We start from the raw sequence: 24,840 nt of genomic DNA, 5'->3' as shown, positions 1-24,840 counted from the left end.
CAAGTTTTCTAATTGTCTGGTAAGAAGCAGGAGGCATCTAACTACTTGTTCGGTGGTTTTGTTACACGTATGTACACATGCGCACACACCACACCCCCACACCCCCAGTAATCTGCTGTGCTCTCTTGCTTGATTTTTTTGCCTTTTTCATATTGTATACCCATGTAAAACTTTGTCTGTATAAATAGCATTTGTGTAGTTAGCAAATATGGTACAGTGGCAAACTGATCACAGTTTATTTACTTGGTCATTGTGTGGATTACTGTGCAGTAATTCAGTATCTGGTTCTGAAAGCCTTAGGTCACTAGAAGTCTGTTACTAAGGAAAAGCTTCATGTATCAGAAAGGTACTGTGTACATGTTATTGGAATACGTGTTTGTTTTTTTTTTCATGGAGCTGTTTCAGTTTTTAATGGAATTAATTACAAAAGTGCATGTGCTTTAGTATTGTTAGGACATCTGCTTTTGGCTGATCAACCAAAATTTTTAAATTTCGTTTTAACATTTAAGTTCAACAAGACATGTCAGGTCTTTAATTGCTTTTAACCAGGCAGCAATATGTTTAATACACGTCTAGGAGAATTTGTTCCTTTCTAGTATTTTATTGCACAGGTACATAGTTTTACTTGTGCTTGATAGGAGTACAAAGGCAGAATGACTTACTGACGGTGTTTTATAATCAGTATTTCCATGTTGTGCTGGTATTTAGCTGTTTTATGCTATACTGATTTTTTTTTTTAATGTAACCACAATGTGATTTTGCCCAGTTGTAAATATTCTGCTTAGAATTTCCTATGATGTATCATTTACCCCTATAAAGAAGTCATTGAAGGGGCTCAAAAGAGTAGAATCGTAGAATCATTAAGTTTGGAGAAAAACCTCTAAGATCATCAAGTCCAAGACCACCCTGGCCTTCTAAACCATGTCGCCAAGTGCCATGTCTACACGTTTCTTGAACACCTCCAGGGATGGTGATTCCACCACCTCTCTGGGCAGCCTGTCCCAATGCCTGACCACTCTGTCAGTGAAGAATTTTTTTCTAATATCCAATCTAAACCTCCCCTGGTGCAATTTCCCCTGGCCATTTCCTCTCATCCTATCACTCGTTACTTGGGAGAAGAGACCAACACCCACCTCACTACAACCTCCTTTCAGGTAGTTGTAGAGAGTGATAAGGTCTCCCCTCAGCCTCCTCTTCTCCAGGCTAAACAACCCCAGCTCCCTCAGCCGCTCCTCATAAGACTTGTTCTCTAGACCCTTCACCAGCTTCGTTGCCCTTCTCTGGACACTGCTCTGCTGGGGGTAGAGAAACTTGGGAGTGTAGTTGAGCTTGGGAAGAAGGGAGGGGTGGGGCGAAGGTGTTTTAAGTTTTGGTTTTATTTCTTATTTGATTTGCAATAAATTAAATTATTTTCCCCAGGTCAAATCTGTTTTGCCTGTGACAGTAATTGGTGAGTGATCTCTCCCTGTCCTTATCTTGACCTGCAGGCCATACTTTCTCCCCCTGTCCAGTCGAGGAGGGGGAGTGATAGAACAACTTTGGTGGGCACCTGGCATCCAGCCAGCGTCATTCCACAAAATAAGGTAAAGTATATGATCTTTATATTTAATCTAGCAAGTTCTATCCACATAGGTGAATTATAATTGTCTTGAATGTCATATAATTAAGAGAAAAAATATATATTCCATCCCTTACACCACATCTTTCACTATTAGATCATTGCTGTGCAACAAGAGATTAACCAGATGAAGTTCCCTAACAATATTTACAGCTTTTAGTTATCTTAGAAAGTATTTGCCTATACACTAAGTAATTAGTGACAAGAAAATTTTGAAGTATTTTCTGTTATATATATCACCAGGTAGCAGAAGAGAAAAACAAAATACTGAACTCCTCAGATAGAATGTTGCATTAGGAAAGTGCAAATTTTAATACCCATAAATTTAACATATTTCAAGGGATTTGCTTGTTCACTTAATATGCACAGAAGAATGTTAATTTAGCATTTATCAGACTTCAAGGTCGTTATTCTAATGAGAAACTCAGATGTGTGACAGAGTCTACTGAGCAGGGAAACAAGTAGACTTAAATAATTACATGTTGTTGGGGAGATCAATGGAAATAGAAGCTTTACACCAAACTTTGGTATGGAGTAAGGTACATGAAGGTAAACCTGATGTAATTAAATGATCAGTAGATTTATTTGTCATTTTTATGTAAGGATAGTTCTGAGGTCACTGGTTTTCAAGAGTATACTACTTTTGAAAACAACTGCTAACTTTTCTCTCTTCTGTTAATGTTGAAGTTTTATGGTGTTTAATGGCTCACGTTAAAGATATGTAATCATGAAATAAGATCTGTTAAGCGTGTAATATGCAAGAGCTACATTAAGGATGAGAGAATGCAAATCTTTCAGAAATTCTCTTTATTATGTGATCTCCTCCACTCAGTCTTTGGCTTATGTGTCCTTTTCTCACTGGTGAGTCTTTACTAAAATGGAATTGTTTGCTTTTATAAGTGGGCAGAGATCCTGAGATGCTCTGCAGTGGTGGAAATTGTTGGGTGCCTAGCAAAAGTGTAGTGCACACTCCTTCTCTATACTTATCAAATCTGAGAATTCTATTAAAACCTAAATTTCAGCTGGGATTGCACATGATTTTCATTCAGACCCACTGTGACACTTTTAAACTTTTAAAAAAATTGCTTCTTCCAAGGCAAAAAGGTTCCCTTCGGAGAAATTTTGGTGTTATGTGTTAATTCAGTATTACACGCACACACAAATACAAACCATGAGGAAGTGTATTCACAAGAATTACTCCTCACAAAAGTGCAATGGAGACTAGATACATTACTTGGAAGTCGGTTTGGGCATTCCATTTTCATTGCATTGTAAATCAGGTGTTTTTCAAAATGTTAGCTATAAAATACAAACTTACAATGTGTAAATAACACTTGCTGGATACTGATTAGGCTTTCAACTTTTGTATTCTGTACAGAAACTCTTAATATATGTGATAATTACATGTATGTGTAAATTGTGTATACACTGATATCTGATTACACTCATTGGGTTTTAAAATATGTAACTAAAAGACAGTAAATCAGTAAATATTTAAAAATATAATGCTGGATTTTAAAACATGGCATCATTAATCTTACAGTGTCTCATGTAAATCTCATACAGTATTTGTTAAACATGCAGTGTCATCCTCACACCCAAAAATGTGGAATTTCTCCCTGCCTCCCCATCAACGGTGTGTAAAACCAGTTGTCCACTGTGGGAAGATCTGAGAAGTGAACTAGGGACAGGCATAGAGACACTTTTAGCCAGTTATTATGAGACTTCATGGAACATTAGCTGCCTAGCTTGCTCAAGACCTTTGTATAAAATCCCAGTAGGCAGCTACAAGCATTACCGGGTGCCCAAATACCTTTGTTAATCCTGTCATTAGGCAGTGGCCAGATGCACACGCTGTGCAGGCTCTACAACTGGATTTCGTTGCTTTAACTATAACTTAATTCTGGTTAAATCACAAATTATGTAGATTTGTTAGGTGTAACAGTAGAATTAGTAGCATTGGAGTCAGTGTAAAATAGTACGGTGCTTGTCTGCCATGGATAAATAAGTCGGATATTGATTGAGGAGCAAGAGTCTAATAATTATAAATTTTTGCACCTGAAGCCTGGTCATGGATCATCCTGGTCATTATTAGCCAATGTTACCTGGTCATTACTAGCCAATAAGAGGTGGATAAAGTTTACTTTCAGTGCCAAATCTCAGAGAAAGTTCGATTTTGGAGGTGGCGTTGGTATATGTAGATGTTTGAAAGTTGGGTGGAAGTGGTCCTCAGGTAAACAGCAAGGAGGTGAGGAAGAATTTCATTTGTGCCTATTGGCTGATCTGAACGTGCGTTATTAGTACATACTTTGGCATTAAGAAGTCCTTAGAACTTAGAGCGGTACTAGATCATGTAGTCTAGAAGCACTAGTGGTATCGAATGAGGGAAGACAGGGAAGACTGAGTCAGGTGCTCTTCTTCTAGGGAATTTTGTTCACCAAGTTGTTTTTGAAAGTTTTGCTGGTGGCTGTAGGGAGTGGTGCTTCTGCAACACTGGACTACCATAGTTCTTGATGCAGTCTTTCACAGTTCATCTTTTATGCACAAAGGTAAAGCAGCTATGGGAAACCGTAGGTCTTTTTCAGATATATAAAGTGTATATGTATCTCTAATAAGGACTCTTTTGTAAAATATTGAGCAAAAGAAAGGAGAATGGATAGTCTGAAAACCAGTATTATCATATGCAACCTCTGGTTTATAGCTGTTGTCAAGTTTTAACCCCAACAGTATTATTCTAGAATGATATATTCGTAAAGAAATATATTCCAGTACATTTTATGTAGGGAAATGTTGTGTTAATAGGTGAAGAAATTTGGCAGAAAATAAGCCCCCTTGTGATCCAGCTGGTCCTCAGATGTCAGTGGGGCTGGGGGTGGCTGGGCTTTCAGTGCTGTTAGTCCGCGAGGGATTCGCCAATAGGACGATTGCTATTAGTCTAGTCGTGCCCAATAGCGCTTCACGGCCAGGTTCACTAATAGTGTGGTTTATTGAAGCAACAGAAATGCAGGTTCTTGTTGGATTGCCAGTGATAAACACACTGTCTGCAGAGCACATGCATGTATAAAGTGCTAAAACACAAAACACAAAATAACAAGCTTGTTCTCTAAATTTCCCGGGGAATCACTCTGTGTAACCAAGTGTTCGAGTCCTACCCAATAGGCGTCCCAATGGGGGAGAAGAGGTGGTCAGCCTGTCGACTGATCCGAGTAGTCCGTGGTAGTATCTTCCCTAATGTCCCTCTCTCAGGGTCATTTTTATACTATTTGATGTTTTAGGTGGAGCTTGGGTGACTCTAGTCATACATACTTTCATTATTGATTAGTGTAGAAATTCCTTGCTTCGATTTAATATTATAGACTAAGGAAATTCAGAGTGCATGCTCAGTGAACGGTGGTCGTACCTTGGAGGTGGGTAACTTTGGGATAGAGGTGTGTATTTTAGTACTATAATGAGGTTATAATGAGCAATGTTCACCCACAGGGCATCATGTCCAGGCATGGTTCCATGGTTCCATCCAGCCCCCATATCTGCAGTGATTTATGGATGAGTTTGGCCATGAAGCTTCACTCCCTCCTCCAGTTACCTGCCTTAGATTAGGACACTGAGCTCCCCCAGTGTTCCGAACATATCAGATTGCAGGTGGTTTTGCTTAGGGGACAATCACTGAACCAATTTCCGGCATGCCAACTGCATTCCGCTCTGGAAGTTAACTTTTATGAAATGTGGGTATAACTTTAGTCTGAATAATTTCAACCTCAGTAATCTCACCCCCAGTAATCATTCCACAGGAAATTAAATCACTTTGAAGTTGTAAAAGATCTTTCTGATGTGCAGCAAATATAGTGCATTGTCTATGCAGCCTGCTATACAATCCCACAAATTTGCATCCTTTTACTTTCTCAATACCAGTTAATGTTTTTTCTTTGGAGTATGCAAACGTTGCATGATGAAGGACTTGGGAGATGTATGCAGAAGTGGAATAAATAACCTCTAGGTAACAGAGCACACTACATAACCCATTGGTTTAAAAGCGGTTTACAAATTTTAAAAGCAGAGTTATGGAGTGTTCAATGCAATGTAAGTAGTAAAAATGTAAAAGTGCATGTAACACCTTAGGTACCGAGAGCTGAATATCATAAATATCACCTAGGAAAAAAATTAAGTTCAAATAGTCACTGATGATGGTAGGAAATGTCTTAGATGAACAGTTATGTCTGAAATGGACAAAGTACATGAGATACCTGATTGCAGGATGGTAATAAAGAGGTCAGAGGCTGAGGAGAGAAGTTAATTGCATTTGAATCCTTATATTGCTGCGTTAGTAGGTCATTAGGAACAACTGAGAATAGCAGCTTAAGAAAGGAGTATTTTATGGGACAGGTAGGGATATTTCCTTCTTAATTAATTAATTTGTTTGTAAAATTATACTGGAAACACAGCAAAACATAATATCTATATCTAAGCTGCAGAAGCCTTTGCCTGATTCTGCTTGTGTTATGCCAGTGTAAAACAGGATTGAGCTTGCCACAGTGGTCAGGTGAGAAACCCGACCTGGGAAATGTTCCTTGAACGGCTCAACTGTGCCTAACTATTGCATTACAAAGTGGCTTATTCTGAACTTCAGAGGAAAAGAGGCTGAATGCAGGACTATAACACCAAAGCTTCCAGTATGAGATTCCTCAGTAAAGAACACTTCTGTTTTTAAGAAACTGAAGAAAGGCAGGTTGTGTAGTTAGGCCTTGATCTTGCCTCACTATTTTTCTGTCTTCCTCATCTGGCTTGCACCCCGTGTCACAGGCAATGTTCTTAATGTACAAAAGTAATTATAAAGGAAAGTCAAAAGCAAGTGTTTGACATTTTCTTTTATTTATTGCTGAGGTGGTTTAGCTTTCTGATTTGTAAATCAATCTTTATGTATGAGTGAAAGAATAAAATACAGTAGAACCTTTCATGGAAACACATGATAGGTGGCCTCAAAGACTTTTAGAGAGCAAGCTAGTTTCTAAACATTTTTTTTAATGGATCACAACAGCTTCTTTGAATATTTTTTCAGTTTTGTTACCTTGCTAAAAATGGATTTTTTTTCTTTTTTTTTTCTCTCTCCCTTGATGCTGGTGTCACTTGGTGGTGATGTCTTAAAAACCCATGGGCTGCACCAAAGCAAAACTACTGAGAGTGGGTGGAGAATCAGAGTTTGAGATTCTATAATATTTAAATAAACTATGCTCCTGGGTGGAGGGCTTACATTTGGTTGCCCATTAAGTGTAGCAACACATTACTTTGGGCTCCTTCAATTTTAAAGATTCCTGCTTCATTGAGAGTAATAAGCCACAGGCTATAACTTACAAAGCAGAGTGATTTAACTCTTTCATCTTTATGTAATTCTGAGTCTTATCATTCATGGGCAAAGCATCTCTGATTAAAGCATTTTATAGCACCATGTGACAGTAGAGTTAGGCCTGAGATCTTGCTCTTGAGTTTCATTGATTAGGAATCAAGAGTGTTTCAATAGTGAAAATAGTTGAGATCAGCTAAAAGCATACATGACTAGCTCTGTTGCCCTAAAAAAAGGAAATAATTAAACACTCAGTGGGCTAGACTGCTACAATAAGTGATAGAGCATTCACATATTCAGAATGTATTAGAACCGCTGTGTTTGTCATTAAGCCAGCATATTCTGTAGCTTTGCTTTGCTTTGAAATTTAAAGCACTGATGGGTGACAGCAATGATTACTTTTCCTCTTTGGCCAGCAGTTCTTTGTGAATCTCCAGTTATTGGATTGTGTTACAGAACAGTGAAACCTTCCCACCCTACTAGTAAATTGGTGTAATTTTCAAAGAACACAGATGGGAAGTTAAAGTAATTAGCAACCTGCCTGCTTTGGCCTTGTGATCAAAATTTTCTGAGGTAATAAGAGAAAAAGTAACCACAGCTACTGTAGTCCATCCAATTAACATAGTTTTAATTAAAGCACAATTATTTGTAAACCTTTTTTTTCACATGTTATGCATCCTGGTTCTATTCATGCCTGATAATCAACACTGGACAAATCTTGCTAAGTAATGCATGCCACTTACGGACCATTAAGAAAGTAACTTTAAACTGTACCATAGAAGATTTTAGACACTGTTGTATTTGACAGGTAACTCGAGTGCCCTTTCGTACTGCTGTACTTGGTTTCTCTCCCCACAGATCTACATGTCTACCTTGTCTCAGTTCTATCAGTATTTTGTGTCAGTAGGAAAACCTTATTCACCTCAAAAAGTGAAATGATACTACTTCTGTTTCTAGAGACAGAATGGAGAAACCTCACAAAACAAACCATCTTTTTTTATGTCCTTGAGGTCTGAATCCTGTACTAACCTGGAAATTAATATTTATGATTTCTGGGAAATTCTGTATGACTCAAGCTCTAAGGCAGAAATAAAATAGAAAAACCAGGTGTACTCAAATTATTACAGCATTGATTGAATATCAATAAAAATCTAATAGAATAACATGTAGCTTTTAAGGAGAAAATGGAGAAAAATGTGAATTACTGTAATAGTCCAAGGCAACAGCTAATTTTTAACAATGATTTTGTTCAACTTGAATAATGTCTGATTTTAATTTCTCTCATTTTGATGCATGTGATATTCTAACTACACAGCATCAATGAAAGCGGATCTACTTGTGTGACTTCTCCTTAAGGTGCTGTCAGTAAAGCTGGCTATTGTGGAGCTGCTAAATGTGTCGGGTAGTTGTTACCACACCACAAGTTTTAGTGAAATGAGTGAACTAGAAAGTCAAATTATATTGTGAAGTTCCTCATTAAAAGGGTAGCAAAGCTAATGGTCCCCATTGATTCAGTTTTATTTCAGATGCTTCAATGAGTACTTGGATAATAAATAGTTTCTGAAACTTAAGAAAATTCTTATATTTTAAAAAATTTAATGTTAGATACCCTTTTGTGTGTGTATAGACTTTGAGTGGCATTACAAGTATATTAGGTGAAGACAATTCATTGGAGTCTTATCTATGATATTTGGAACTCTTCTCATACTGGAATATTCAGAGATTAAATATGAGGGAAAAACCCCCAATTTTTCTATTTGACTATGCTAGGAAGTTGCTCATCTCTCAAACTACATAGTGTGTTATTCTACCTTTAGTAACAGAAGGGAGAAAGCTAAAGTTTTTCAAGAAAGCCCTGTGGTAATTTATTTGGATCACCATTTTTTAATCAACCCATTGCAAGGTTTTTGAAATTATCTTGTCCCCTGCCCTGATGTTTCATTGGAAGTTGTAGGAGGCTTACCTAATTGAAGGTGAGGATAAGAAACTTGGAAAACTAGAGGAAAAGAAGACAGCTAACAGTACACATTCTCCCCCCGAAGGGCTTTTCCTCCAAAGTCAGTAGAGAGGAACTCCGAATAGATGGGATGAGAACTTACTATAGCTAACCCTTAGCATTGGTAAGTGCATCAGCTGTACTGGGCTGTCTGTTTGTTTGCCCTTGTAATCCTGAGTAGGTGATGGAGGCTTTTCTGCCTTTTAAAAAAATTTTTTATATATTTCTGTGAAAAACACTCTCTGCCACAGCAGTGGTGTTGGAAATAGGCAGCGAACATGGTAAATATGCTGCATATTGCTTATATGGGGATAAAATTAAAGTCTTATGGAAACCAATTAATTTAAACCACATGTAGATCCCTATCACTGTTTTTATTGACAAAGTGTTCCAAATCCTGGGCTCAGTCAGGATATTTAGCTATTTACAGCTTCCTTGCTGCTTTCGTAGCTATGTAATTCACAGAATGGATGTTATTTTGGGAATGGGAGACCTGATTTCTATTCCTGTCTCTGTTACTGCTCTGGTATGTGAACCTACTCAAGTTGGCTTACTTCTCCAGATGCACTGGTACGTCTACATTGCACATGCAGGAAGAAACACCAACTCTGAATCAAACCCCTTAAGGACCAGAAGCAATAGAGCTATGCCAGTGCAACTCTGCATGGGTGAAGTCTTTTAAGGATGAAGTAGACTCAGTGCCAAACATAGGTGAAATTTATAAGCTTTTGTTGATTATAAAAGAATAAGCATGATGAGATTAACTTGTTACAAGAATTGACAGCTTTTCAGTCCAGTAATTATTTTTTGAAGCTGCACGTGTATACATGTATTGTCTGTTTAGGCCTGTTGTAGTTTAAGTGCAGCCGACAACCAAGCCCCACGCAGCCGCTCACTCACTCTCCCCCGGTGGGACGGGGGAGAGAATCAGAAGAGGAAAAGTGAGGAAACTCATGAGTTGAGATAAAGGCAGTTTAATGGGGAAAGCAAAAGCCACGCACACAAGCAAAGCAAAGCAAAACAAGGAATTCACTCACTCCTTCCCATGGGCAGGCAGGTGCTCAGCCATCCCCAGGAAAGTGGGGCTTCATCACACGTAATGGTGACTTGGGGAAACAAATGGCATCGCTCTGAACATCCGCCCATTTCCTTCTTCCCCCAGCTCTATATGCTGAGCATGACGTGGTATGGCGTGCAATATCCCTCAGATCAGTTGGGTTCAGCTGTCCTGGCCGTGTCCCCTCCCAGCTCCTTGTGCACCCCCAGCCCCTCGCTGTTGGGGTGGGGTGAGGGGCAGAAAAGGCCTTGGCTCTGTGCAAGCCCCGCTCAGCAGGAATGAAAATGTGTCTGTATTATCAACACTGTTTTCAGCAGAAATCCAAAACACAGCCCATACTAGCTACTATGAAGAAAATTAATTCTATCCCAGCCAAAACCAGCACACCTCTGATCAATGAATAAAATGTTTTGGATATACTAGAAATTAAGTCTTGGAAGCCCTTTGCCCCTTTTCTGCTGTGTGACACTGAGCAAGTTGCTTTTCCTTTGTTTTCCCTGACAAGTCTGCTTGTCCTGTCTATTTGTGTTGCAAATGTTTGGCCTGGATTGTCTCACAGAATATGATTTTGCAGAACCCAAAGCAATAAATTCCTGATCCTAAATATAAACTAATTTGTGTAACTTTTATTTGTCTGTAGCTTCTATTTTGTGGTTCACAGTCTATTTTAGTTACAATTGATTTTTTTCTCAACAATTTTGCACGGTGGGGCTTTCAAATACCAATATTAATAAATAATGTCTTCTGATAAAAATCCTGAGAAAGACTAACGCAATATCTTCAGTAATCCTTGTTACATTCAAGTCAGATAGGCATCTTTTCTGTGGAGTAAGAAAGAATCTACTTCCCTTCTTTAAGAGGTAAGAATGTGGGTGAAAAGCCCAAGCATCTTTGATCATATTTCTCTTCTACATCTGTCTTATGTGACTTCAGGACAAAATGATCTCACATAGTCTTACTAGTTTCAATATATAAAAAAAAAACCTGTCAGATTATACTACTCTCTCACTCAACATGCAGAACAGAAAAGTCAGTATTAGCCGTAACACATCAGTCCTCTTAAAAGGCAGTGGTTGTGTTTAACTCATTGGTCTTACACGGTCCTGCAATGAATAACCTTGTATTATTTTTAACTATGTCCTTAAGAAGAGCCCACTTTTTATGTCTTTAAAGGGCTTTGGATCTATCAATTAGCTAAATATGGCCTTTTTATTGTTATAAATCAATAAATCTGTTGCTCTGGCACATTTTCAAATGTTATCCTTGAAATGGTTGCTTATTCACTGAACAGCCTGTTCATAGCAGATCAGAATGTTGCCAAATTGCTTTAGGTTTACTTTGCATTGATAGGTCCCAATTTCATAAACATAATAGATCTTCAGAATTAAACATGACTTCCTCAAACTATTCTCCCTGATTTCCTAATACCTTAGCTGAATCTCTGCAGAGAGTGATGTGCCTTATGTTTCAGTAAAAATGAATGGGGATTTAATTAGAAGGAAATAGGCAATACTACAGTAAAGCCAGGGATATTTATTGTTGTTAAGTAAATGATATAGGTATTCATCATGTATGTGTAGATAAAATAAATCTAATTAAAGGAAGAATGTAATTTCCTACATCAGTTTCTAGGAAATCTGTCTGTGAAAGTAAACGTTACCTTGCTTTGGTATACCATGTGGTAGCGCTTGCTTCAATGTAAGGTTCTGTGTGGTAGTATTTTTGTTTCTGTAGTTCTGTAACACAGAAGTAAGCTTCTTGAAATAGCTCTTTTCATATTTCTTGGACACCAAAAAAACTCAGAGCTGTGAAAATGATGAAGACAATTACCTGCTTCTTCCTGCTTCAGTTCTCAAAAGTAATTGAAGAACAGTGGTACTTTTGAGTTGTCATTGAGCTTTGCAAATTATCTTCTGAATTTTTAACGCATCATGTGTGTTAAAATTATGATTTTGATTATGATGCATTATACACATCAAAAAATAAAATAGCAACTTTTCCACTAGGCAGCTTGGGAATTGTTCAGATAACTACAGTTCTTTCTGGATTTTGACATAGGCAAAAGGACACAACTTTAACATGCTTTGTGAGGAGTATTTGTTCTTGGTAGCAATAGTATCTTGCTAGCTATGTTTAAATTGAGTATTTAACGGTGAATTTCTTTTCCCAAAACTCTGAACTAGAACATCAGCTTAACTGAAAAAAATGGTGCCTCCATGAGCAAGTAACAGGAAACTCAATAATGCATGTGACTGGCTAGCCAGGGCTTTCAACTTCCAGGAACGTGTCTGTAAGTATTTCTAGATCTGTATTAGTTTGTAGCTGGATGGAAGGCTGCTTCCTGAAAAATGTGTAATGCAGACACTGATGGCAGCCCTTTGTGTTTAGCAACAACGTGTTCTGGTAGGTTCTGATGTGTTCAGCTTATTAAAGTAGATAGCCTTATACCCATATTTAGTATGTTATTTGTTTACTGCATTCTGATTTGTGATAGCCTAAAGCTTTCATGATAGTATTTTATTCCATAAATAATAAATGAATATATATGAATATAAATAAATAAAATTGAGAAAAGCTTCCTGTTCAGACAGTGAATGCCTTTTCTGAACTGTGATAAGGTAAACAGTGAAACCCTCTATTTAGTGAAACTCTGCAAAACAGACCGAAATTATGGACTTCAACAGAATGAACCAAAAAAATTAGCACTTGGGTTATAATTTCTGTTGTACCAAATCTTGCAACAGTACCACAGTCCAGTCTTGGGCTAGATTTTCAAGCTAGAGCTTCTCAGGCAGTCTGTTTCTAAAGCAATGCCTCTTTGTAAATAAAAGTTCAATGTAATTTTATTAGTGATTATTCTGAAGTGTGCTCGTTTACCTCTGGATGTTTATGAATGTTGCACTTCATTCAGGGTTAGATATTTTTTTTTTCTCCTTTTGTTTTTCTAATTGCACAGATCATTAAGAGTAGAAAAGGTGTTCTCATGGAAAAACTGGGTTGGAGTTGGATGTATGTGTGGAGCTCTACTCTTTCCAAGTTTTTTGTGATTGCCCTCAAATGTAAACTTAACTAGGGAAGTGCAAACCAGAGGTGACTGTCGTGAGCCATGTAACTGCTTACTGCTGGAACTACTGCTACTTAGTACTACTTTACTGTCTTAGAACCTGTCCATGTTTTTACATTAAAAGCGATGACATATTAAGCTCTAGTCATACAGCAGGTGTTCTTCTGTCTTCCATGCCAGACAGATTTGTGGTGTAAAAAAGCATAGTATGCTTATTCTTTTTTTCTGTCCATGAAGCTGAGCTGATTTTATGATTTTTTTTTGTGCGAACACCAAATATAAGAAGTTGAGCTGCAGGTGGGAATATTATATAAATTGCTCCTGCTTCTGTGTAATTAATGTACCTATGATTTTACAGAAATAAAATGGGACTTCTGCCCAGTGCTGCAAGCAGAATACTACACACTTGGATTTTAAAGTAAATGACAATTGCTGGGTGTTGTAGTGTAAATTTCAATTTGTGTTTTTGTGACTTCATCTAAACTGCCAATTTCTACATTCAATGCAGGATGACAGAAGTTACATGAATGTCCAGTCCTTGGTTTGAAAATGGAGGTAACTTCATTTGGACTACTTAACTGAGAGAAGAGCATAGGATTTCCAAACACTGATGGATGGGCTTATGAGCAAATTTAGCAGGATTATCTGAAAGTGTATTTTGGCATTTGTAGTTGCTGCAATGTTATAGTTCCTTGTCACTAGTAATTTCACTGAAGGTGAGAAGGAATATTTGTGGTTAGAAAATTAAATCTTTTCCTTATTTTCTTTCTGAATTACTTTGTCACTCAAAGTGGTGGGGAGCGGGAGGAGAAGAGTTAGTAAATGTTAATTTATGGATATATGCTTTTTATAGAATGGCGAAATCATACCTGATATGACTCAGTGAATAGTATTAAGTCTGGGGTTTGCCCCTATTGTTTCGAGTTCATTGATATTAATTATTGGGGTTACATAAGCAATGGCATAGTACAAAGGGTTGCCATTACCATGAAGAGAGCAGCTCTTCGTTCATACTGTGGCTTGTTAAAGCTAATCCAACCTGACACCACCTTGTGTCAGGTTTAATTACTCTCTATTTTAGCAGCAATTGTGAGCAAAGCCCCTAGGTTAAAATCCAGAACAACTTAATGTTTTATGTTGCAAATAAATGCTGAGAGATTCTATAACATTTCAGAATCTGTTTGTAATTGAGCAAAACACAAGATTGTTTACATTAAAGTACTTACATGTTGGTTGTGCCTTAGACATGGATGTGGTTTGGGCTGGAAGAAGCAGGGGGTGCATCCAAAGCAACAACAGCTGACAGCCTGCACAATGTCAGACCTGGGAGTCCAGCAGAACACAGCTCCAACTTATTCCTGTGTCACTGAAACATACCCAAGGGGAAATGTTACCTCCAAAGCACTTTTCTCCCATCTTTTTAATGGGGATTGGCAGATAAGGAAGATTTTCTTCAAGAGTAGAGGTGGGCAGTCTCGGAATGAATTTCATTAAGTATAACTTCAGTGGAAGTTTTAGTTGATAGAGCTTTGCTAGCTTTGATTGTGGTGATTTTAATAAAGACAGCGATTAGGTTCTCTCCGTGTCTGTTTCGCTTTAAAAAGCTAACCTGAAAAGTGTGGCTATGTAAGATGTTGGTTTTGGGCAATCAAGAGGTTTACTTTCCATTACTTAGAAGTATTTAGTTCAGATTCTGACTTTCAGTGTTTTTACTTATGAGAAGATAAGCGATATATGCAAACCCCAGCCCCTTCTGGGTCTGCTGCTTTAGCAGTGTATGCGGAGGCCAAAATTTCTCTTGCTTACATAGGAAATTTGCTTTGACATCTATTAGATAATATAATGGAGAAGAAAATTGGGCAGCTGTTACAGATGAAATTAAGATAGATCCAAATTAACTGCAGGGTTAGAAATTCAAGTTTGGTTTTTTTTTTGTGGGAGATTTCTGTCTCTTGAATGGAAAGAAAAACTAAAATCTTCTTAAGAAACAAGGTCAATGGGGAAAAAATAGTTTTCAATTGCTCCAGGAAGATACCAAGGAATTTCCTAGTAATTTTCTACTGATTCCTACTTCAGTTTTTCAGTTACACAGTTTTGTTTTTTACATTAGTGACAGACTCTCTACAGAAATTACTAGTATTAATGACAGGATGTTAAGTTTCCAGCAACTAGCAAGACATAACAGTGGTCTTTCAGAGAGCAGCATCCCCAAGACAGGAACTCTCTTGTTGTCAACCAAATTAAATTAAGCTTGAATTTTTACGTGTTACTTGAGGCATCTCAGCAGGTTGGTTCAGCACCTTACTCTAAACTAACCCAGAGAGAACAATTAGACATCTCTCATAAGAGAAAATGTGCAATTTAGGAGGCATGTCTTATTTGCTTCACTCAATAATTCAATCATTTGTACACTATTGTCCAACAATTTCAGATTTCTAGGCCTCTGCTACAGTTCAGTGTAATAATATTATTAGCTGTTTTGTTGTCAATACACAGAACTAATTTTGTGAACTTACACTTAAAATGTTTTATTCTATATTTCACTCTACTGGGTTTCTTGGTTCAGTATTTTTATCTTGTAGTTTACCATAGAAATAACTTTAAGTGGTAGAACATCTGCTATAATAAATACATGAGGGTAATCTTCAGTGAAGAAATGTACAACAGAAAAAGGAAGATAATGGAAGTCACATCTGGACATGAAAAGGAGACACAAATCTAGAACACACTGTGAACAGTTTTTAAATCTTGTAATAGATAGCAGTACGATGTATTTAACTTGCTGTTGAGCAACTATTCATCTATTCCATAATATCTCCCAGAAGCTGAAATGTGAAGTATGCTTTGGGAAAATGTAAAGGAATAATATGACAAAGGAGGCAATACTTCAGAACAGTCTTGCAGCTGTGGGGTATGTGAGAACTAGTAGTAGTGTGAAGTTAGGTGCAAGATTCAGACGTTCCTGATTCTTTTGTATGCATGCCTCTGTGCCTAGTTACCTAGGAAGCTAACCCTAGAAAACATTTGATTTTACTCTGTTGAAGTTATTTTGTTCTTTTATTGCTGCTCAGCTTAAAACGTAATAGTTTAACCAAATCAGGATACAATTTTGGCCTTTTTTCTTTCTTTAACTTATTTGGAAAATAATGAACTAAAAATGTCTTCCGCCTTGTAGGAAATATTTATTACTAAGAAAACCTGTTTCTGAAATACACTCAAATGTACACAACAAATAATTTCTGTAATGGGCCCAACTAGCTTTGCTTTGATGTAGTATTTTTCCCTTAAGGAAAATAATGAAAAGACTACTGTATACATATTCATTGAAGCTATCTGAATATGTAGTTCCTCTGTGAATTGCCTGTACTTTAAGATTTCTAAGCTCACAGCTTTGTGTCAGAAAAAGCAGAGATTTCTCTCTGTCTTAACCCACATGTTTTCTTAAACCGCAGGTGAATATGTCCTGAGAGGTACTTTGCTGGACTGATGTTTCTGTGTTAAACTATTTACAAAAAGAAAAAAAAAAAAAAAGAACATCTCAAGGGTGACTGCTGGCGTTGAACAGGGATGGTAGGCATAAACCGTTACAAGAAGTTGGTGCTGCAGAGCAAGTAAAGCGTTCCATTTTATTTAATTTTACATCTTTGGATTGTACAATGAAAGTGAATGATTAAAGCGTGAAGATGATTCAGTTCGTTGTTTCGGGTTTGTGTATGTTAGAGTATTCAGGATTTTATGCAAGGTTAGGCAGAAGTGACTTGATATATAGTTTTGAGTAGTTTGATGTCTGTAACAAGGAGATACTGTAGTCACCATATTTCAATTAGGTATGAAAGAAGGATGTTTGAAATGGATTTTTTTTTTTTTTTAATTAGACCTCATCAAAGACAAAAAGCAGTCAGGCAGCAGTAGTAGTTCTATACAGTTCATGACTTTAAAGCCTCCAGATTTAGATCACTTGTGTCACAGATTTATTTTTCTCGGTGGCTTAGTCTAAAACAAGTATACCCAGATTTTTAAGACTTATTAGGCACTCAGTGCTTACAGGAACTGAATAGTTAATATATTTTTAAATATTATTTCTTCTTTATAAGGATATTGTGAGATAAATGTATTAAATACAGCAATGTACTTGGAACTTATGCTATTTTTAAGTATCTAACGTATTGTCATGGGTTAGCCCCAGTCCACAACTAAGCCCCATGCAGCCACTCGCTCACTCACCCCCATGAAATGTCTGTAAGATGTCCACAAAATGTCCACTAAGTTCATTCAGTCCATGACTTTGGGCTCCGTCTCTTATGGTGGTCACTCAGGACAGGAGAGGTGGTGTGTTGTGTGGAGTTACTGGGCACCAAAGCCAGCTCAGATTGGGTCGCTGCTGCACTTGCACTGCTTCTTGTAAGGCTTGTCCTACGTGTGTTGATGTCGTTCTTCCCACAGTAATTCCCATAACATGCAACTCAAATCATGGGTTACAACAATTTAAAGGTAGAACCATTACAATCTCTACCTCTGGTCCCTTTGGGCCAGGTTATAGGTTTTAACATCGCAATGAACTCCTCCCCTTGCTCCCAGCCTGGCTAGCAACAAGGGGTTTCTGCTATAGTAATTCTTATAACATGCAACACAAATCCTGGGTTACAACAATTAAAAGGTATTTCCAATCTCCACCCCTGGTCCCTTTAGACCAGACCATAGGGTTTAATATTGTAATGACGATCTCCCCTTGCCCCTGCTCTGGCTGGGAGTTATCCACAGACTGCAGTCCCTTAGGGGTGTACCTGCTCCAAGTGGAGCCTTTTCTAGGAGCCACAGTCTCTCCAGGAGTGTACCTGCTCCAGCAGAGACTTATCCATGGCCACAGTCACTTCAGAAGTAAATCTGCTCCAACATGACCTTGTCTGTCCAGGGGTGTACCTGCTCTGTCGTGGGCTTATCCATGGCCACATGCTTTGAGGTGCTCCAGCATGACCTCATGCACAGCCACAGATACTCCAAGGTGTATCTGCTGCAGCATGGGCTTATCCACAGCCACAGATGCTTCCAAGTGTACCTTCTCCAGTGTGGACTTATCCTTGGGTCACAATCCCTTCAGAGGCATACCTGCTGGGGCACACACATAACCACGGCCACAGATGATTTGAGATACACCTGCTTTGGCATGGCCTTATCTACGGCCACAGATGCTTCGGGGTGTCCTGCTCCCTCGTGGCCTCATGCACAGGTCACAGTCCCTTCGACTCACGTTCACACTAGCATAGAATAGAATCATAGAATCATTAAGGTTGGAAAGGACCTCTAGGATTGTCAAGTTCAACTGTGAATCCAACAATACCGTCTCCTGGACTCCAGCCTGTCCAGTGCAGCAGCACAGAAACGGCAGCGATGCCCTTGGCCATCTGCCAGCGCAGGCACATCGCCACTGCTGTTATCAGAGTGTTTCCAGGCACAGCAGGGTAGGATGATAAGCAGTACAGCAGGACGGACAGCGAGCAGCGAAAGCAAAAAGCAGCCGCTAATGAGCACTAGACTCTAATATACAGTAAGAAAAGCAAGGCCCACGGCAAGCACAGAAGCTGCCCAATTAATAGCTAAACAGCAATAACAGCGATAAATTTGATCTAGCACATTCCAATCAAACCTGTCATTATCTCAAACCCTTCAAGCCCTACATTGGGTGCCAAAAAAGGACTGTCATGGTTTAACCCCAGCTGGCAACTAAGCCCCACCCAGCCACTTGCTCATTCCCCCACAGTGGGATGGGTGAGAGAATTGGAAGTGTAAAAGTAAGAAAACTCTTGGGTTGAGATAAAGACAGTTAATAGGGAAAGCAAAAGCCACGCACACAAGCAAAGCAAAACAAGGAATTCACTCACTCCTTCCCATGGGCAGGCAGGTGCTCAGCCACCCCCAGGAAAGCAGGGCTCCATCACGTGTAACTGTGACTTGGGAAGACAAACACCATTGCTCTGAACACACCCCCTTCCTCCTTCTTCCCCCAGCTCTATATGCTGAGCATGGCGCCACATGGTATGGAATATCCCTTGGGTCAGTTGGGGTCAGCTGTCCCAGCTGTGACCCCTCCCAGCTCCTTGTGCACCCAGCAGAGCACGGGGAGCTGAAGTCCATGACTCTGTGTAAGCACTACTCAGCAACAACTAAAACATCTCCACATTATCAAGACTGTTTTCAGCACAAATCCAAAACACAGCCCCGTACTAGCTACTATGAAGAAAATTAACTCCATCCCAGCTGAAATTAGGACAGTATCTAACATAGTCTAGTAAGCTAAATACCGATCATATGTAGATGTTCTCATCTTGCAGAAATTACTTGGGTAAAACTTACTATAACGTGAATTATCTTTGTAAATAAGATGAGGTTTTACGTGATGATGCAAATACCAATAGCAGAGAGTCCAATTGACTTGAGTGAACTTTGATGCAGGTCCATTAAAATTTGTCAGGAACAAGTTTCATAGTACAGGTTCTGCAAGTTAATTTTCGTTCTCGTGTTTCTTGTTTTGAGTGATGTTGTTACTTTAATTATGATTGTTCAGGTGCTAAAGAAGTTCCACAGCATCTGAACTGAAGTATTTGACTGTCATATGTATGCAACTATACTGATTGTGACCATTTCTATTCAGGTCAAAGGAGTTTTAATTTCGGAAGCGGTAAATATTGCTAGTATTAAAGGCAGCCCCCGTCTCTTTACAAGCTCTGGAGTGGCGTGACAGCTAACTTGCTATTACTTTTTCTATGTTAGCAGAGTCAGCAAGTGTTTATTCCCTTCAATGCTGCTTTATTAAATCCTCTTGCCTATTCCCTCTATCAGTTGCACCTACCAAAGAAAGAATAAAGTATGTTTAGATTACAGTCGTACTCCAGGATATTGCTGTGCTGTCCTGTACACTGTGTTCCTGGTCGAGTTGGTGTGGCGCTCTGCAAATGCTGTGCAGTTCCACTGAAACAGGCTATTTTGTACCACCACCAGATTTATCCACTAGAGTTCTCCATTTTGTGGTTTGTAGCACTTCTGATGGCTCTACAGAGACTGTCTTGACCATGTTATAGAGATTGTATTTTGGAAATGGTATCTGTGTGAGAAAATAATTGTAATTGAATTAAAAAAGCTTGCAGGAATTGGAAAGAAATATTGCAAAAGTTCATTGTGAAGTTGAAATTGAAGTTGAGAGGCACTGATCTCTTCTCTCTGCTGACTGATAACAGGACCCGAGGGGATGGCAGGGAGATGTGCCAGGGGAGGGTCAGGCTGGGTATTAGGAGAAGGTTCTTCACCCAGAGGGTGGTGGAGCGCTGGAACAGGCTCCCCAGGGAGGTGTCACGGCATCAAGCCTGGTGATATTCAAGAAGCACATGGACATCGCCCTCAGACACATGGTGTGAGTTTGGGGCTGTCCTGTGCAGGGACAGGAGTTGGACTCGATGATCCTCGTAGGTCCCTTCCACCTCAGGACATTCTATAATTCTATGACATATATTTCAATAAATACTATGCATGATGTTTCAAGGCATAAGTACTGAGAATTTGTGACAAATTATATATTTCTGAACATTTTTTTTGTAATTGAGCGTCCATGATGATTGCTATAGCTCTGTATGCCATGGCTATGAACATAAATTGAGGCAGGATCTCATTTATGCAAAACTAAGAATCCAACTCCTCCCAATGAGTTCAAATGATTTTTAACTATAGACACAGAAAAACGCATTCAATGGTTTCATTATCAGTGTTTCAGTAAGTACTAGAAATAATTTTATTTCCAAATTAAATCTATGGAAATGAACAAAGCTTATAAAATGAAGAAATATAATTCATTACATTTAAAGTGAATTTCTTTAACTCTTGTAAGGGCAAGCAAGATAAAATGTCTGAGTAAGTTTAATCTTAGATTTATCAAGGCCAATAGAATTAGGATTCTTTACATTATAATGTTAATACAGCCAAAATTTAAATAGTTATCTTAAACATTTATTAGGACTGCTGTATCTATTAATTAAAATCCACTAATTTTAAGCGCCAACAAGGTAATATAAGAAAATGTGGAAATTTCTAGCTAAGAAAAAGATGATTCTAAAATTCCCTTAATCATTCCCTTAATGTGTAGAGGAAAGTGCAAATTAAATTTTGATCTAAAACAATAGTAATTACAACAACCTCCATTTTCATTCACCAATACCAGCTACAGAGTATTAATTCCTCTTGAAACCTGAGGAAATAGAGAATTATCGCTCATAAACGTAAACCCACTCATTTTAACAGAGTCATAACAATTTGCAGTTTATCCTGTTTACTGGATTCCAGTGAAAATGCATGTTTAGTAAGCGTACTTTGTTTTGTTGTGATGTTCAGCAATACAGTTCCTTTCTCTAGAAGTTTTGGGAATCGGGTATGTCTGTTTTCAATGACAAACCTTGTCATACTGAGAGGATTGGAATAAAACTGGATTCCCAAGTAGTCCAAAATTGCAAAATGCACCCTCCATGGACACACCTTAGGTGTTTCTTTTATACACTTTATTCCTTAACAGGACGGATCACATCTGTAGTGAAGTCACCTAGGAAGTCCTCTTGACAGGAGAGCTGTCCTTTTATTTTGAATGTTCATTCAGACATATTTTGACCACAGACCGAGAACCTGAAAAAAGAACGTGCCTGAACTGCCTGAGCTTTAAAAGCAATCTGGACGTGAATACGCATCGCTGTGTGGAGGCTCATGATCCTGCCTAACGAGCAGCCAATACACAAGAATGACGTGGCACACTTTCTCTGTGGCACCTCTGATCTGATAATTTCCTATCACATTGCCTCCTCGTTTACTGGTGTCTGATGATGCAAACCCCATGTAAGTGGCAAAGGTAGAATAAAATAAGAAAATGTCTTCCATAGCCTCACCTTCTTTTTGCTGTCCCAGGTTAAATCAATGAAAACCTTATATTTTTAAGCTATTTAAAAATAGCTTTCTGTTTGGGTTACTATCTCAAAGAGTTTATAAGCTCTGTTCTGTTCCATTTGTTACCTAGCACAGTGTCCTGTTTGGACGGCTGTGGCTCCTAAACAGTACAGCAATGGAAATACATCATGTTAATCTTATTCTACCACTACCAATAAGCATTAATTAAAGCTGTATTTTGCTTAATATCTGCTTGGATTACTTAGTAATAGCGAGCTATGCTCAATGGTAGCCGTTTGTAGTACCCATCTTTCAATCCACTCTGAGGCGGAACACTATTAGAGTAAGATTCGTAATAGTTCAAGAGTACATTTGATTTCTTAGCAGGAAAAATAATCTCTCATTTCAATAAAAAGTTTTTTTTCTCCAGAATGGATTTAGTTGTCCACACTTACTGAAAGGAAATAATAGTTTTTAATTGTGGTTAATGAGTGGAATGCATTTTTTAAACTGATGGCTTTGTTTGTGATAGCAGTGTTCTATGTTTTGTATTTTTACAATAATTTTATGATGAAAATAGCATATTATCTATAAAATGTAATGGATGAGATAATAGCTAAATATGAATTCTGCTTTGTCAAATTTTACTTTAGGGTTCTTTTTGACACTTTTCATTAGCACCTTTTCTGTGTTTTCTCTCCGCTTAATAAAAAGAGTAAAACTTAATAACCTGACCCTTTCTAACTAATGCTATATTATTAATACGTTATCATTTATGTGCACGGCATCTCAGGTGTTGGAGAGATACCCTAGTAGTCTAGGAATTGGTCAAGTGTTTCTGGCCAAGCAGACCCTTGGAATTACATATGTTTAGCTTTTATTTTTAATGACCAATATTATTTGAGTATCAAAAAAATTATTGAGTAGTAAAGCTCCCAAATTGTCCATTGGGATCCACATTTTACATATATGACATTATTTTCGTGCTTTACTGAGGAAAGTGGCTGAGCTGCGAAAGTGTGCTAGTATAACTTGTCTTGTTGAATCAGTCCTTTGGGATCTAGAAGTAAAATTATTCGAGCATCAGGACAGGACACTCCTTATCTTGCAGATTTGTAAAATAGTCCTGATTAGGACTGCCTCGCACTAATGTAATGCAAATAAAATAATTAACATTATTTTTTTAAGGATGAGGCCAAATAACTATAGCATTGAAGACAGATGTTCTCTTTCTGGTGTCTAATATAATTTTTCTTGTCACAGAAAAAAATAGTTATTTACACACCTCTTTTCCTCAGCCAATAGGTTCCACTTAAAAAGTAGCCTATATTTTGATTAGTATTATTTAAAACTTCACTTGCTAATTAAGTAAATCTTTTAGCTCATTCCTTCTGACTTAAAACCAAGGTTATGGTACCATTGATTTGTAACCATGTTAATTTTTTTAAGTGTATGGAAATGGCTTATATTGGTCATTTTTCTGTTAGAAGACCCAAATTTGAAAGATTCCAAAACCTGTGCTTAATTGGAACATAGAGAAAATCGGCTACATTTTGTGATTCATAGGCAGTAAGTCTAGGCAGACCCTAGAGTCTAAGTAATGAAATAGTTATAACATTTTTATATAGTGCACCAATTCCAATATTCAACTATAATAAAAATTTGCATTCTCAAGTTTGAAATACGTTCCTCCTTCAGGTGTTACATACAAAGTGCTCCTCTGCAGTTCATGCATATGTTCTAAAACTTCCCTCCCCCATTTTTTCCCATGTCTTTCATAGTCCCGACTTTGCCAGTGTTAAAGTACTTCAGCACCTTTAGACATTCCAGATAGAGCTTGATTGTTTTCTTTAAAATGCTTTCCCAGTAATAAAGAACTTGACAAGGTGACAAGGTCTGATAAAGATAACTCATTTGGGAACATGTGGGTGTTGATTGTCTGTCAGTACAGTGGTTTCTATACCTAGTGTGAAGGTACCTGCAGTACCAGTTGTATTATTATCACTCATTTGTATGTAGCTTGACTGTTACTGCTGTTACTGTCACAGTCCCAAGATTTATGATATTGCTGAGACAATTTAGCAGGAGGTGAAGGCCTTATTTACCAAGAGCTTAGTAATGTTTAACAAAGCGGCCTAGTCAACATAGGAAGAAAATTAAGATATCTTTAATTTTGTAATGCTGTTTTCCAGTTGCTGTATTACAGAATATGCTCACTACAGTATATAGTACATTTGCAGTGGATTTGGAAAAAAAAAAAAAAAAAGGAGGGCAGTTTTTATCTACCGAGGCACTGAGACTTTGGGGAGCAGAGTGCAAAAACCACCAGCTCAGTGTTTTATGTCAGTGTTGTTATGAGCGTTCCAGAGCTCGGTTCCTTGTTTCGGAAGGAAATAATTGTTTGGAAATGAGGAACATAATCCGGGATCATCACTGCAGATAATCTCTCAGTACGTGCAGTTTTCTTTCCTTGCGTTCAGCAGCTAGTGCTGGTAAACTTCCTGAAAAGGCTTAAAGAAAAGTTGATCTTCATTAGCCAGGGGGCCGGTGCAGTGCAGTCACATGAGCACAATAAAGAAATAGAAATCAGAGAATACTGCAATAACTTTCAGCAATAATAATTTTGTAGTTGTGTTGGTTGGTATTAGGTGAAATACTCAACCCAAAGTTGCTTTCAATTTGATGGTATCCTTTAAACTGAAGTTAAGATTTTATTCATGAATCTCTAATGCTACTGTAAATGTCAACGAAACTGAAAGTTTCTAAGTTTGGAGTGATAATTTTCAGGGGACTAAAAGTATTTTTTTTTTCTCATGTTACATGGTGCATGTCCTTATTGCATTGAGTCTTTTGT

At 38.0% G+C, this 24,840-nt stretch overlaps 1 long non-coding RNA gene across 1 annotated transcript in view; it reads left to right on the top strand.

Moving 5' to 3' along the window:
• The first annotated feature begins 1,507 nt into the window (after window positions 1-1,507).
• Window positions 1,508-24,840, top strand: part of LOC135315369 (uncharacterized) — a 115,510-nt gene continuing 92,177 nt past the window's right edge. The window contains exon 1 of the long non-coding RNA XR_010374820.1: window positions 1,508-1,583. This is a non-coding gene — a long non-coding RNA (uncharacterized LOC135315369). The remainder of the gene's footprint in view (window positions 1,584-24,840) is intronic.

The sequence above is a fragment of the Phalacrocorax carbo genome, chromosome 11 (assembly GCF_963921805.1).
Source record: "Phalacrocorax carbo chromosome 11, bPhaCar2.1, whole genome shotgun sequence".
Classification (NCBI taxonomy): Eukaryota; Metazoa; Chordata; class Aves; order Suliformes; family Phalacrocoracidae; genus Phalacrocorax; species Phalacrocorax carbo.
This window is presented reverse-complemented; position numbering and strand designations above follow the sequence as displayed.